This window comes from Sorex fumeus, unplaced genomic scaffold (genome assembly GCF_029834395.1).
Source record: "Sorex fumeus unplaced genomic scaffold, SorFum_2.1 ptg000024l, whole genome shotgun sequence".
NCBI classification, from domain to species: domain Eukaryota; kingdom Metazoa; phylum Chordata; class Mammalia; order Eulipotyphla; family Soricidae; genus Sorex; species Sorex fumeus.
Window position 1 is genome coordinate 12,463,185 of NW_026606081.1, and position 16,571 is coordinate 12,479,755.

Sequence of the window (16,571 nt, forward strand, 5' to 3'; positions counted from 1 at the left end):
TTATAGAACTTCTCCAGCTCCATGTACAACTTCTAAATGATCGGTTTGAGGCTCTTTATGTTCCTAGAATGAGCAGATGCCATTGTGCTACACTAGTAAGTTACAGGGATGAATGGAGACAATAACTTGTGCCTGCTTGAGCAAATTGATGAATAACGGGATGTCAAGTGATCTTGTGAATATAGCACCTAGGTAACAGGCATACAATTAAATTTAGAAATGCAACCAGATTATTAGCATTGAATAATGGGTAGGGGACTAGAAAGAGAGTATATGGATTAAAGCTGTTTCTTATGGCCAACTTCAATTCAAATTCCAGGCACCACATATAATTGTGTGACCCCTGAGCAAGAACCATCAGTAAATCCCTGAGCACCACAAGATCTGGTCCAAAAATTAAATATTGAAGATATAGGTAACCCTTAAACGATCAAACATTAACACACTCTTAAGTCAATGTCAACTCTGTTCAAAAATAATGTTTTAAAGTGATTTTTATTCCAAACTGTCAGGTTTAAAGAGTGCATTTTGAAGGGCACAGAGACAATTCAAGAGCTGTGAGCATACTTTTTATGAAAGAGGCTTGGTTTAATTTCTAAAACAGTATAGACCCCAAGCAGCTGTAGACAGAGCCTACTACAGTAGGTGGCACCCTAGAGCACATGAAAATCTTTGTTGTATATTTCTGATTAAATGGCTTAAACACTACAAAATGGATGTAGTGTCTATTTTCAATATGTTCTTCATTATATATTGTACTCTTTTATCTGTGCAGGAGGAACTTTGGTTGATTGTCATCTAATAATGATTAGATTCTTTCTTTCTATATTTATTTTTAGAGTATTCAAGGATTTCCCATAAAATACAGATTTTGGTAAGAGTTAAAAATTCTGAGAGATTTAAGACTGACACCAAGCCTTTAGATTTCTACTGTTTCACTTCCAAAGGACCAGTAGATAGCAACTTCAGTACACTAAACTCCACACAGCTGCACAGTCCCTTTTATCCTGGGTCAGAAGGCTTTATTCTGCTTCATTAACCCTTTCTTTGCTACTTGATGGATCTTGGAATCCACTTTCCAGATTTTTGGATTTCCTTTAATAGGAAACTTCACGATCATTTCCTGGGAATTTGCACAGATGAAAACAAAAGGAGAATTTGATTCTTGACTCATCTCTGAATCCTGATCCTTAAATTTCTTCTGGGACAAGCAATCAATTAGGTCCACACAGCCCAGAAGACAGCCTGATGGATAGTCATTGGGAAATTCCATATCTTTCCCAAGAAACAGGTTGTATGTGGCCTGCAGTTCAGAGACTTCTTGAGAGGCTGGTCTTTTAGCTGTAGCCCAATCCAAAGTCGTCCTCTGTGAGGAGTGTACCAGCTTCTGCCCTCCACCCTTTTAATTCCTCTGACCAGCAGAGAAGCCCAGGGTTGATGCATGGAGTGACACCAGCCACCATCAAAGCCTTTCTGAAACTCCTGGTCCTGGATCTGCAACTGGTGCCAATAGGAGCTGGTCCCTGCATACTGAAAAACTTTTTTCTGGGAGACAGCACCTGTCTGGTCAATCCACTGGGGAGGAGGATGTACAGGTTTGGGTTCACCAAAACTCCTAAAGATTCATCAGAAGATCTATCCAATTTAGTCAGTGGTTGGCAGAAGGTTCCATTGGCAATAGCCTGTATTATCTCATCTAGTCTGAAATTCAAAAATGGGGCAAGGAATAATGTTCCCTGTTCTTCAACCCCAACTTCCTTCTCTTCACTGCCAACTATTTGCTGTGATACTCTGCTAGTGGAGTCTCACTTTCCACTATCATCCTGCCTGCAAAGTCAATGGTGATCTTCTTAGAGGACTGAGAAGCATGTCGAAATTCTCTCAGTTCCTCTTCTTGTTTCTGTAGGGATTCTTGCTCAATTTTTGACAACTGCTGATTAGAATCACCATAAAAATAATCTGATTTATCATCAATAACTTGGGTTCTTCAAATGCTAGTTCTGTCAAACTCTAATAGCTTGTCTTTATGCTTGATAGCCTTTTCCAGACCACACTTAATTCTGAGCTCCTGATGAGGAAGAAGGTCCTTGGTAGAGAGATCTTTCCAGAATTTTCTGTTCCTGCCATGAGTTTCTTGAAGAGATTCTGGCTTTTGTTGGAGTCACACTGTAAAATATCCTGTTCCTCACGTGTACAGACCAGAGAACCGCAGAATAAGCAGTGGCCAGAACCCTCTTGTTCACAGACGATGCGGCCACAAACCAGACGGTTATTAATGAGTTTGTGCTTCTGGCTCAAGCAGTCACAAGGATGACACCCAGGGATCAGAACTACAAGTCTGTCCTGTCCCTCCTTTGTACAAACTGACAAACTTTGTCTTCTTCAAAGAGTTGTTCTCCTGTGCCTTCACCAAATCAAAAGAGATTTTGACTTCAACGGCAACATCAGGTTCAGCAAATACAGGTAATTCCTGTCTGTTTCTCCCTTTCCACTGACTTCTCTTTAGTTAGTCTTCTGACCTCGGTTCATCTGGAATATCATCCTTTTTTAAGAACTGCTGTGGATTAACAGAAATCAACTCTTGATCATCCTTTTGCCATTTGGTTATAAGCTCTTTGAATTGGCCTTTCTTGCCCTTATTTCCCTGAAGGAGATATGACATACGCTCATATATCTTCAGGACTCTCAGTAGACAAAACATACTGCATGATATCCTCACTGACATCCCGTCCAAAAGTTCTCCATAACTGTTGAGTGAATCAGCTCACCAGCTGCTCCCTGGACGCCGCCCTAGTCGCCGCCATTCTTAATTTATTTTTATATCAGTTGAGAATACAAAAACAATGCTCTGGCAAAGTTTAATTTACAAAAAATAAATTCTAAACATGCTGACTCAGTTTCTACATGAATCTTGATAATCATTGTCATTTGGTTATTATGTGTGTATATATATATATATATAATTTTTTGTGTGTTTTACAATGTTATTAACAATAGATTTTCATGCACATAATTCCAACAGCACACTCATCACCGGTGTATTCCCTCAGTCTCTCAAGCACCACAAAACCTCTCTCTCAAATCCCCCAACTCAATCTTGAAGATCAGTTCTCCCATTATGTTGCCTTAGGCCCTATAGTTGCTGCCTTACTATATAAGTCTCACATATGAGAGTTATAGGCATTCGTTCTATACTTATCCCTTTCCTTCTGACTGACTTGCCTCAGGATGATAGACTCTAGTTTCATCCACGTTCCTGAAAATTGCATAAATTTGTTCCTTATAGAGTTGCATAGTATGCCAGTATATGTATACATATACACACATATAGAAATTGTGTTTATATATGTTCACGTATATTAATAAGTTTGTAGCTCTGTCCTGTAGCACTGTCCTCCCATTGTTCATTGATTTGCTCAAGCAGGCATCAGTAATGTCTCTCTTGTGAGACTTGTTGTTATTATTTTTGGCATATCGAATACGCCACAGGATGCTTACCAGGCTCTGTCGTGGGGGCAGGATACCCTTGGTAGCTTTCCGGGTCCTCTGAGAGGGACGGAGGAACCGAACCCAGGTCGTCCTCATGCAAGGCAAAAACCTTACCCGCTCTGCTATTGCTCCAGTCCATTAATAAGTTTATGTAAAATATTTATATAGGTACATACAGAACTATATACATATTAAACGCAACTTCTTGATCCATTCATTTGTAGTTGGGCATTGGGATATTTATATATTTGGCTATTCTACTTAGTGCAGCAATGTACAAAGGTGTGCATAATTTCAGGCTTTGAAAACCAACACTATTCTTGAACCATATTTAGGGGATCAATAAAGTGATGAGGCAGATACTTTCATAATCCTCTGTCCTCAAAAAACTGACAAAAGTAGTTTCAGTAGAGGTAACTTTCAAAGAAAGATATATATGATTACTAATAATACATTTAATGTAATATCATAGGAAATTCCTGTAGCTTTACCAAACTACTTCGTTTTAACTTTTATTGTTGGGACCTCTTGAGTAAATTTTATTTTTTTTATATAAGACATCAAGTATGTAGGTTATTTTTATTTATCTTTTTCTTTTTGGGTCACACCCGGTGATGCACAGAGATTGCTCCTGGCTCTGCACTGAGGAATTACTTCTGGCAGTGCTTCAGGAGACCATATTGGATTCTGGGGATTGAACCCAGGTCGGCCACATGCAAGTCAAACACCCTCCCCGCTGTGCTATCACTCCAGCTTCTTGAATACATTTTATTTCTTCAGACTGTAAGATATCAGTAGTTGTTTCACAAGCAACTACTGAGATCTTACAATTTCCTGTTTTTTGCGCCATTCAAACATGCACTTGTTAAACTCTTGTTCTTTAATCTTAAGAAGTATTCCTAAAAGCACAAATGTTGATTGGATACATTGTAATGTGGTGGGAAATTCTTTCAATGGTATATGTTTAAGCATCCTGTGTTTGTAGGCTTTGCCACATTGACAAGTAATTGTTGTGTGCTTGCAGGGTGTCTGAGATACAATTCACATATAATTGAGATATTTTTGTATTTGATTTCTTCCATTTTTGTTCATTTATTTTTAAAAACGAGTGATTTAGTGTCATGGATTGATGCTAAGTGAAGGTCCATTTCTAGTATTTGAAAGTTTTTTTTTAATTCTGTTTTCCATAGAAACTGGAACAATTTACATTCCCATCAACAGTGAATAACTTTTCTTTTTTCACTGCATTCTTGCCAGCACTGGTTATTTCTAGACCTTCTTGTATGGACCGTTTTCACTGAAATAAGATGTCTCATATCGATTTGCAATTCCATAGTAATCAGTGATAATAAACACTTTCGACTGTTAGTCATCTGTTTGTGCTCTTTGGAAAACTATCACATGTGTTTTGTTGTTTTTGTTTTCTTTTCTTGTTGGGTTGTTTGCTATTTGTTGTTGAGTGCTTTATATACCTTGGATGTTAGTTCTTGGCTATATGTATAATGTGCCAATATTTTCAACTCAGAAATGTGTCTTTTTATATTCTATGTAGTTGCTTTCAGAATACAGAAGACTTTTAGTTGCTTTTTCAACTTTTTTTCTGCCAACTTGTAGACAAAGAGCAGAAAAGTGTTATGGGTGTTCAAAGAATGCAAATATTAATCAGCATGACAATGGACTGTCAAGATACAAAGGCAGTTGCTTCATAGTCCCTCTGGATTATTAAGACTTGAAAATTACAAGTCACTTTAAAAAGCACTAAAGAGATGTTATGAAGGTTATGTGAGGGAGTTGTTTTTTTTTTCACGGAGGGTTGGGGGGAGTTTTGGAGGGGAGGAGAAGCAAAGTGAACAAACGCATGTGGGTTTGTCTTATTTTCTCTGTTGAAAAGAGGAGAAAATCAAGTCTCCCGCGAAGAAGTAGGGCTATGCCCTTCCCGAGAGAAATTTATATGGAAATTTTTTTTTTCAGTGGTAACTTCCAGTTTCCTAACTCCTCCCACAAAGCAAGCACTTGACAAAAAATATTTGAGAGCTGCAGACATTCGCTCCCTACAGCAGTACAAATGTTTCAGAGAGACTGTATGAGGTAAAATTTCAGGATGTAAATAAAATTACTGATTACTGTGCATCAACAAAAATGACTAGAAGAGCTGGGTACGAAAAAATGATTTTTTTTTATCAGCATGGAAACAACTTGCAATTTGGGAAGTATTCTAGACAGCATAGGCTGTAGGGCAAGTTTTGGAAAGGGGGAAGAGGTGGAAATCTTCTTTTATGCTGCATAGAGTCAGGGTCATGAGGCACAAATTCATATTTAGAAATTTTCCAGAAAACTATGCATAATTATGAAGGAGAACATGTTTAATTGAGGAGCATGCAATTTAAACATATACTACACATGTGTATATTAAAAACGGCAGAAACATCACCATGATTATTTTTCATATAGCAATAAAAATATGTCTAGGATACTTTATTGTACTGGTTTATGTTACCTGAAAAGTCCTAGCAGTTCTGGGACTCATATCAGTACCAAGTTTTTGGTAATATTATCTTGTCTAATCAAAGCTGAAAGAGTAGTGTGGCATTTCCTACAGGACCACTGCTGCATCATGCATCGGACTACTTGTGCTTTCTTAAGCCGAGATAGTACATCTCAGTACATCTCAGTTCTAAAAAATATAACTATATACTTCTTTTATTTCTTATCAGATCTATGAACTTCTGATAAAAAGTAAAAGAAATATATATTATGATTATTTGATTAAAACTGATGGAGAAAATCACACAATCATACAGACAGATAATTTAGAGTTAAACCCACTAGATCAATAAAATAAAAATTGTGGTCTTTGGAGAAAAAACTGTGGAAAGAAGGAGTGTATACAAATGATAGATTTTATAGCTCTTGAGAGTAAGGAAAAGCAAGTTATGTCTATTATCATCCACAAAGAATATAAATCTGAACCACTTAAATTTTGTGTAATATATATATGTATATGTATGTATGTATATATATATATATATATATATATATATATATATATATTGTCCTGAATTACTAAGGAGAAATCTATGGATTTTAGGCCACATATTTTTGTTATATTTAGAACTTAGCTCAAGATTACTTAGGTCAATATTTAAGGATTATGGGAATTATTTTTTCAGTTATTCTCATTTTCATCTGTCAGACAATTTAAAGGCAAGTTCAGGTTGAGCATTGGATAAGGTCTCCCTGTGTAGTCTTGTTGAACCTACGGAATTTGAAGAACTCATTTGATCCTGAGAAGAGATGATTTAAAAGGTAGAATCAAATACAGGAAACAGCAGTAAAAATAATCTCAAAAGAGAAATCACAAGAAAAAACTTTTTAACGTTCAGAGTGCTCCCATAATTCTGAGCTACGTCGGACTTCACTGATCAAATAAACGCAGTCATCTAAGTTTTAGATTAAAAAATATGCATTAGATATATTTATATTCATTATTCTTTTAAATCTTCAATAAGCTATCAGGTTCTTATTGCTCCCTTTGTTTACAAAAGAGGAAATCCACTAAATTGCATTTATAATGATGTCAAGCAAACTTCATCTGTAACAAAATATTTTATTATAACATTAAAATTATTTTAATGAATGATTAAAAGTCTTCAAGAATATAGCAAGAAGTTAGAATTCAGTTAATTCTATTGGTTTATGAGATCCAATTTTAATATTTTTACAGCTCTGATGCATTTCCAGACTCAAATTTCACAATTCTATTTTTGTGCGGTTTTTTTTTGGGGGGGGGAATACTCATTTTAAAATAGTGTTAATGATAACGTTTCTTGCAAACACTGCTCCAGCACCACATCATCTACCAGAATATATGCTTCCCTCCACCATTGACTCAGATTCTATGTTTTGGGGATTTTGTTTGGTTGGTTTTGTTTCAGGGGCCACATCCAGTAGTGTTCAGGATTTATTGCTGTCTCTTTGCTCAGGGATCACTCCTGCTGAGATTGGGGAGCTACATGAGGCCATGAGGATTGAATCTTGGCTGGCCAAATGCAAGGTCACTGCATCACCCACTATACTACATCTTCAGCCCCCTGGAATCTTTATTTTTTACTCCAAGTGAGGTAGACCTTTTGATCCATTTAAAATATGATTATTTATTTACTTCCCTTTTCTTACTGATACTCATGGGGAGCACTGTGGAAAATTTTACTTCTTGCTCTCAAGTTTCGCTGCTTTAGTCATCAGGTGCCTTACTCTACTGCTTGGCTACTTAGACTCCCTGTAAAGGCTGCTCTTCACGTGCTCCTGTGGCCTCTATATAATTTTAAACACTTTTCCCAAAGTGTGGGCTTACCATGTCCTTTTGCATTCTCTTGTACACAGAGATTATTTGCTCAATATAAAAATATGCTTATATCATATACCAAAAAGAAATTTTGTACGATTTTTCTATTTGCTCGAGCGGGCCCAGTAACATTGTGAGACTTGTTACTGTGTTTGGCATATTGAATATGTCATGGGTAGCTTGCCAGGCTCTCTGAGAGAGGCGGGGGAATCGAACTCGTGTTGGCCTTGTTGGCTGTGTGTAAGGCAAACTCCATCAATCCATATAGTTCATTATCTAGGTATGAAATGTCTCACAGGGGGAAAAAAAAGCTTATAAGAGGTCTTCTGGAAATAATATGCTTCCTCTTGTTGAAAAGGCAGTGTGTGTGTGTGTGTGTGTGTGTGTGTGTGTGTGTGTGTGTGTGTGTTATTTAGAAGATAAGGTCTAGGTACAGAAGGATAATACAACAAGTAAGATGCTTGCTTTGCCTGATTCCAACATGGGTTCTCTGACTAGCATTACACCGTATGGTCTCCTGAGCCCCACCAGGAGTAATTCCTGAAAAAAAGAGCCAGGAGTAAGTCTTAAGTACTGCCAGATGTGCTTCACCCCCCCCACCCACCAAAAATGAAGATAAAGTTTAAAGATACTTCAATTTACTCTATGCAAATACTCTATAATGTCATAAAATACCATTAGAATATTAAATAAATGCCTTCTTTAATTTCTAGGCTTTTCAAATAATTAAATAGTATATTGAGAAGCTTTCTTTACAAATTATAAAATAGTCATTCTTCTGTTATTGCAGAACAGTAGTTATAGTGATTAGACTGTAAAAGACCAGGGAAAGTTAGTACTTCTGGCAACCACATAAATTCTAAGGCATAGCACAGCGGTAGGGCGTTTGCCTTGCACGCAGCCAATCTGGCCGACCCGAGTTCGATTCCTCCGCCCCTCTTGGAGAGCCCGGCAAGCTACCGAGAGTATCTCACCCGCACGGCAAAGCCTGGAAAGCTCCCCGTGGCATATTCGATATGCCAAACACAGTAACAAGTGTGGAGACGTTACTGGGTCCACTCGAGTAAATCGATGAACAACGGGAGGACCATGACCGTAACCATGACTGGACAATTTATATTTACTCATCCACTGATTACTTAATGTGTGGAATAATCAATATGCAAAGAAAATTTATAAACTCATGTTTCAGTTAAAGATTAGAAGTATCTTGCCTGCAGCTTTCTAAGATTATCAAGTTATGTTCTTATACATTCCCCCAAGGAAAAATTTAAATAATTATGTCTTTATTAAACTTTTCTTCTTTAAAATTTATTCAAGTGTTTAGTGTCTAGATCTAAATAAAAAGAGAATTTTATGGTAGATATGAAATATCTTATATGTATTTTCTTGTTAAGTAGAATGATATTTCTATGATGACATGTACATTTTCCATTAAATAATACTTTGTTTTATATTTACCATTTTTAGAAATGAGTTTGACTTTTAATTTTTAATAATCATAAGTCATTCAAAATGTCCAATAATTAAAAGTAGAGTTACTTAATTTTGAAATACTTATTTCTCTGTAATTCTTCTCATACATTTTTATAGTTAAAAAGTGTAATGTTGGACCTGGAGCAATAGTTCAGCAGGAAGGTCATTTTCCTTGCATGTGGCTGACCTGGGTTCTATCCCCAGAATCCCATATGTTCTCTTGAGCATTGTCAGAAGTAATTTCTAAGTGCAAAGCCAGGAGTAACCCCTATGCATCGCCAGGTGTGACCCCAAAAAAGCCAAAAAAAGTGTAATGTTTTGTGACATTTCAAAAATTCCTGATAAAGTGCATAGTAAATTTCTATTTCATTGACCTCTGTACATTATCTAGAATATAATTCTGATACTGCGTGAGAATTTATATTTAAATGAATTATAAACATTTGTGAAACATTATATAATGTTCGCCTTTATTATTATCTAAAGAATCTAGTTTTATTTCTTTGAAATTTACTTATATATGTATGTATATATGTATGCATACATATATATGTATTCATTCATTCATTCATTCATCATCCTGTTATTCGTTGATTGCCTCGAGCAGGCCCCAGTAACGTCTCTTTCATCCTAGCCCTGAGATTATATTCAAGGTTCTTTAGGAGAATGAGACCCATCATTGTTACTGGTATTTGGCATATTTGGTACGCCACGGGGAGTTTGCCAGACTCTGCCCTGTGGGCAGGCTACATTCGATAGCCTGCAAGTTTGTCCAAAGTAGGAATGAGATAATAAGATGTCATAATAAGATGTCGCATTCGCGGCCGCGCGGTTCCGGGAGCTGAATTTTATAGTTTCTGAGTCTTGGCCGTTGATGGGATTACACTGCGCCAGGGAGCCAGGTGGTGGGTGTGACCCCCGCCTACTGGAATTTGGAGGATCTGGGTGGAGGATGCTCGACTCCAATCTGAGTAGGCTTGGAGATCTCGGTCCCAGAACCCGCGTGGCTTTGTCCCTCTGCCAGTACCTTCATGTGTGCGGAGAGTGGTCTCGGCATGGTGGTGGCTGGTCCTGGAGGTCTTCCGCTGCCGGAGCCCTGGTCGGGGTGGGGAAGAAAGCTCAACCCGCTCCCTTCCAAGGGACCCCGGTGAGGAACAGCCAGGAGCAGGGGCAGGAGACTGCACTGGTCTCGTCCAGGAGCTGGATTTTATAGTCTCTGTGTCTTGGCCGCTGATGGGATTACACGGCGCCAGGGGGCCAGGTGGTGGGTGTGACCCCCGCCTACTGGAATTTGGAGGATCTGGGTGGAGGATGCTCAACTCCAATCCGAGTAGGCTTGGAGATCTCGGCCCTGGAACCCGCGTGGCTTTGTCCCTCTGCTAGTACCTTCATGTATATATGTATGCATACATATATATGTATATGTGTGTATATATGTATACATACACTCACAAACATACATATATAAATTTTACTCCAAGATATTGATTTAACAATTTTATTAGTAAAAAATTATGTAAGGAATAAAATCTTCAAGTACCTCATTAAGGATAATTTTCCATAATATTATTAAGTGAGCTTAGAAATAAGTAAAAGTGATTTTCTTCAAGTACGTATTCAATTTAAGGTCTGATTTAATCAGTATTTCCAGAAACAATAATTCAAAGTAAGTTGTTGATTATATTAAATCTTACAATTTCAATTTGACTCTAATTTGTTATAGTACTGAAATTGTTGTTATGGAATGTCTGTAAATTTACATGACCTAGATTTATTTAGCTGCCTCTTTACCTGACTAGAAAGTGTATCTTCCATTTCTGAGTATAAATGACCAAAATTATTGCTATAATAAGCATTTAAGGTAAAATGTTAGTCTTATAATATTTAGAATTTTTTTACCTACTTCTGAAAATACAATTAGTTAGAAAAATTATTGTTTTATAGGGTTCGTAAATATTGTTCACTTAGGATGAAAATTTTAAAAGAAAATAAGAACTCTTTTAAAGCATAAATAACAGATTAAACATGACAATTTAGTTAAATTGTCAGATGCTGTATATAATTATATAGAAGAAGCAACTGTAATTTTTTACAGTCAAAGCATACAGCTTGTGGTACATTCCCAAGATGTATGAAGACCAACTTTTTATTCGTATTACTTCTTACAAATTCCCTGCTACCCAATAAAACAAAGTTACCTACCTTTTAGATATGAGAAGTGAACTAATCTTTTCTACATAAAATATGTTCTGACTTCTTTAGAAACATTCGCACCCTTTGTGGAGTGGCACAAAGTAATATGTTATCTTTTATCAAATAGTTGATCATATGGAGTGTTTTCATATTATTCTTTTGTTCTGATCAATGATACTATCTCCTAGTTTATCAACTCAAATAAAGATGGTGATTAAAGTATTAATGTCAAAACATCAGATAAGGGTTGGAGCAATGACACAGCGGGTAGGGCATTTGCCTTGCATGCGGTTGACCTGGGTTCAATTCCCAGCATCCCATATGGTCCCCTGAGCACTGCCAGGAGTAATCCCTAAGTGCAGAGCCAGGAGTAACCCCTTGCATCGCCAGGTGTGGCCCAAAAAGCAAAAAAAAAAAAATCAGATAATTCCTGATAAATTTTATTATGAATATGAAGAATTGGTTCATTTTAAATGTACTTATTTTATTCAATTCATCATGGATCACGGTCCTCCCGTTGTTCATCAATTTGCTCTAGCGGGCCCAGTAACGTCTCCATTGGAGACTTTGTTGTTAGTGTGTCTGGCATATCGAATACTCTCGGTAGCTTGCCGGGCTCTCTGAGAGGGGCGGAGGAATCAAACTCGGGTCGGCCATGTTGGCCGCCTGTAAGGCAAACACCCAACCGCTGTGTTATCGCTCCAGCCCATCTAAAATATTTCTCTTAAAACTGTGAAGTAAAGTTTGGTTTCCAGCTTATGTAGAGCTTACCATGTAAGTTGTCAATGTAAACTATAGGTGCTTTTCATTTGTCATGGCTTTTTCTAAGTTTCTAATGTAAAATGCTACTAAACTAGTAACTCACACTCTTTTCTTTTTTTTTTAAAAAAGTTTTTTTTTCTTATGTAGTCTATTACTATCAAGCTTCAGAATGTCAAAGATTTTTCAAATTTAACTGTTTTAATTAAAATATGTCATCCTCATAGCCCTGGCTGAGTATTTTGAAGCCTTGTCATCTACGCATCCTGAGTGAGCTCTTTAGTATGCAGTATAGGTGTGTACCGAATACATTAGCCCCTGGGAAAAAATTCCACCCAAGCTGGCTATAGTATTTGATTAAAATGAATTGCTCAAGAAAATGAGGCTGAGTAAAGGTTAGGTTTCTCATTAAGATGCTCACTGTTGTGTACTTCTTTAAAGTTAATGCAGAATATGTGTTTTTACCTGATGACTAGGTAAATTATTTAAACAGAACAGCTGCAAAAGGCATGGCCTGGCAGCATTTAGGCCAAGACTATCTATTTAAATTGGAAATGCAATTCATTTGAATATTTCACCACATTTTTGCATCCCTAAAAATTAAACATTCATATGTACATACCTAGTGATCCAAAAGGAAACATATGTAATTATAATAGCAGCTGCTTATTGGAAGCAAACTAAATTTCAGAATTGCTTCTCAATGATTTAGATACTTTAGCTTTAACCTATAAAACGCACCTGAAGATCTGGCGCTAAAGAGATCATGCAGAGGTTAAGATGCTGTCCTTGCACTTGGCAGACTCCATTTTGATCCCAAGAGCCACATATGGTCCCCTAAGAACCTCCAGGAGTGATTCCCAAGCTCAGAGCCTATGAGTGATCCCTGAATATTGCCAGGTATACCACTCCATCCCAGGTTTTAAAGAATATCACCTGAAGCTTTCTGGTGTTCGTATATTACAGAGGTGTAAAATGAGATTTGATATCTAAATATTGAATCAAGATTTGGCAAGCATAGAGGGCAGGGGCCATGGTCCACTGGTGGGGGGGATCTTGAAACACTGCTGGCAGATGATGTGGTAACTCTGAAACTAAAAGGCAACATCAAGGCTGAAATGACAGTACAGCGTTTAGGGTGCTTGCCTAGTACCACCTATCCATATCACAGTACACCATATGGTACCCTGAGCCTGTCAAGAGTGATCACTGAGTGCAGAGCAAGAGTACGCTCTCAGCACTGCTGCTGTAGCCCCAGAACATAATCTTAAACAAACAAAAAACAAGGAAAAAAGTACCCTCTGCAATGCTATTGTAGACTATGATACGGATATTAAAAAAAAATAGTAGCACTGTAGCACTGTCCTCCCGTTGTTCATTGATTTGCTCGAGTGGGCCAAGTAACGTCTCCATTGTGAGACTTGTTGTTACTGTGTTTGGCATATCAAATACGTCACAGGTAGCTTGCCAGGCTTTGCTGTGCGGGCAAGATACTCTCGGTAGCTTGCCGGGCTCTCTGAGAGGGGCAGAGGAATTGAACCCAGGTTGACCGCATGCAAGGCAAACGCCCTACCTGCTGTGCTATCGCTCCACCCCCCCTCCCCAAAAAATAGTAAGTTTCAAAAATCTACATGCAAGTTAATTAAGTACAGGTGACATAATGAAAAATGTTATGACTAGTTTCCAATTCTGTGTGACATAGAAAATTTTTAAGAGTAACTGCTGATTGGAGAGACAGTACAGAGGTATGACAGTACAGATATAGTACAGAGGAAATATGTTATTATAAAATTTTGTACAATTTTGGCCCTGGTATTTCTTTGCAGAGTAAAACTTAGACAATATATCCTTGTCTATGATTCTAACTTTAATAGAATAGCATATAGTAACCTTTTATGAGAGTAAATTTACTCCTGATAATCTTAAATTTGAGACCAATCTCTTCAATTACCAATGTTTGGATGTCAAAACTAGCCAAAATGCAGGATATAAAATATTTACTTGTTTGATTATGTAATCAGTATTCCTTTGAAACTATAAAGTTATTTTACTTTTTACTTTTAAAAAGTCCCCTCCTAATGTCAAGTCAAAATCTTTAAGAAGAATAATTTGAGTCTCACTCAAGATATTATACACATAGCTCTGAATAGATGGTGCTTATTTAAGCTGAATAAATGGTGCCTATTTAAATAAGGAATGATTTATCTTTACTCTGTTGTCCTTGTATTTGTCAATTCAACTTAATTCATACACTTCAACTCAGTTCAAATGTGCTGAAGCCATCTTAGTTACGTGCTAAGTTCTTTGCTGTCTGTGGTAAGAAAGGGAAAGATATGATAGGAGAGCAGAGCTAAAAACTACTTAATGAGGCACACATTGGGTAAGTGCACATATAATTACAAAATTCAAAGCCATTTTAGGTTTTCGAAAAAATATTAAAATGTAGTAATAAATGTGAATAACAAATAAATACTTATGGTTCGGGGAAAGTTATAATAAAAGTAATATATATTGCTAGAGTGATAGCTCATTAAGACCTGACCACATGGCTCTCCACAAGTGCTGTCAGTTGTGACTCTGAAGATCAACAGGGCACAACCATCCTTCCAGGAAGTATGGTAGTCCTCAGCACTGCAGGGCCAAAGTACATCACTTTCTTAAGTATTGTCATTCAATTTTCTTTCTAAGCTGAGCATTGCCTTTTGTGGCTTTTAGGCTCACAGAGCACTTCTTGGGAAGCCCCCTCTCATTCATAGATTTACTCAGGTTTGATGTAGAAATGAATTTCCTGATGAAGCTTTGGAAGTGATCCTTCATTAACATATATGCATCTTTGCAGTCTTTATTGTCATGTTTCTCACTATTTTTAACATTCAAGCAATATTATTTAACATATTTCACAACTAAATAGCTGTTCACATGAACATAGATAACTGTCACAGAGGTGAGCTAATTAGGTGGTTCATTTTGCAAACTTGCTTGTACCACCCATTCAGTTACCTGCCTAATTTACATTCAAAAGAAAGGTTTATTGAAAAGCTACTGATTGCAATAGCTTTAAAAATAGCACTAAACTTGTTCTGACTTATTGAAAAGTTAATTATTTGCCAACATTCATACTTAATCATTCTAAGTAACACATTTCTTGGCATGCATCTCAGCTGCACAGCACAATATGATTGGAAATCAGTTTTAAAATTCAGTAATTTTGAGCTTTGAAATGGCCACATACATTGAATCTTAAAGCAGAGTTATCTCAACATTTCCATTACATTTAATTCTATACTCCATCTGGTTTTAAAGTGTACAAATCAGCCATAATGTAGGCAAGAGTGACTTTCAACATGAGGGCATATTAAAAACAAATTGATCTGCCAGCTGCATTTGATATTCTGTGGAAGAGGGTTCAATGATGTTCATATTGAGGTAGATAAAAAAAGTTCACAAGTCAAAAAAATGTATCTGATGTTATTGAATTTTGTGAGCCTCTTAGTTTAAATCTTAATCAACTATGCATGAGAAAAATAATCATTTCATTGGGAGAGTATGTAAGGCAAAGCCAACATAGCATAGTCCTAAAATATACTGTGAAATAACTTTATGGATACACAGTTAGCTGAATTAAAACTTATCTGTCAATCTTCAGTAACAAAAGCAGAGTTTTTGTGATATATTCCAATAGAGTTAAAAAGTAGGAAGTTAACATGGGGAGCTAATTATAAGGCAACAAGGGGACAATGAGGTTAAGTTCAGAATTAGCATACAGAGGCACAGTTTGGGCATAAGGATCCTTCAGAGGGAATAAGAAAACACATGAATGTTTAGGCTACTGGGCCCACCAGACTGGACCTTAAAATATTATGAAGAGGACACCTGAAAGTTCTATAGTGTGGGGGATTTCAAATCAGCACAGAATCTGACATCCAGATTTGGACAACAATAAAGGAGTGTGCCTGCACTCACTTCCGTTTGCCCAAGATACCTAACCATACCTATTTCAGATTTCAACTCCTTGAGAGATCAGCAGAGTAAAGTAAAAATCAAGGCCTGATTCTGAGAGTAAGCAGAAAGATTACTGGAATGTATGCCTGTATAAAAATTTAAGTTAAGAACTGGACAAAGAAGTAGCCAGAAAATATGCACGTGGGGCCAGGTGAAATGCATGTCTAGTATGTGACCAATCCAGGTTCAATTCCCAGCATATGCCTTGTACGTGGCCAATCCAGGTTCAATTCCCAGCATCCCAGTGGTCCCCCAAACCTAGTGATTCTTGAGAGAAGATCTAGGAGTAACCCCTGAGTATTGCTGG

General features: G+C 37.1%; 1 protein-coding gene and 1 pseudogene across 1 annotated transcript in view; one reads left to right on the forward strand and one right to left on the reverse strand.

The window, feature by feature from the left end:
- The window catches only part of SGCZ (sarcoglycan zeta), a 1,114,038-nt gene that overhangs the window by 789,551 nt on the left and 307,916 nt on the right, over positions 1-16,571 (forward strand). The window lies entirely within an intron of this gene.
- Positions 949-2,804, reverse strand: LOC130023638 (activating signal cointegrator 1-like; annotated as a pseudogene).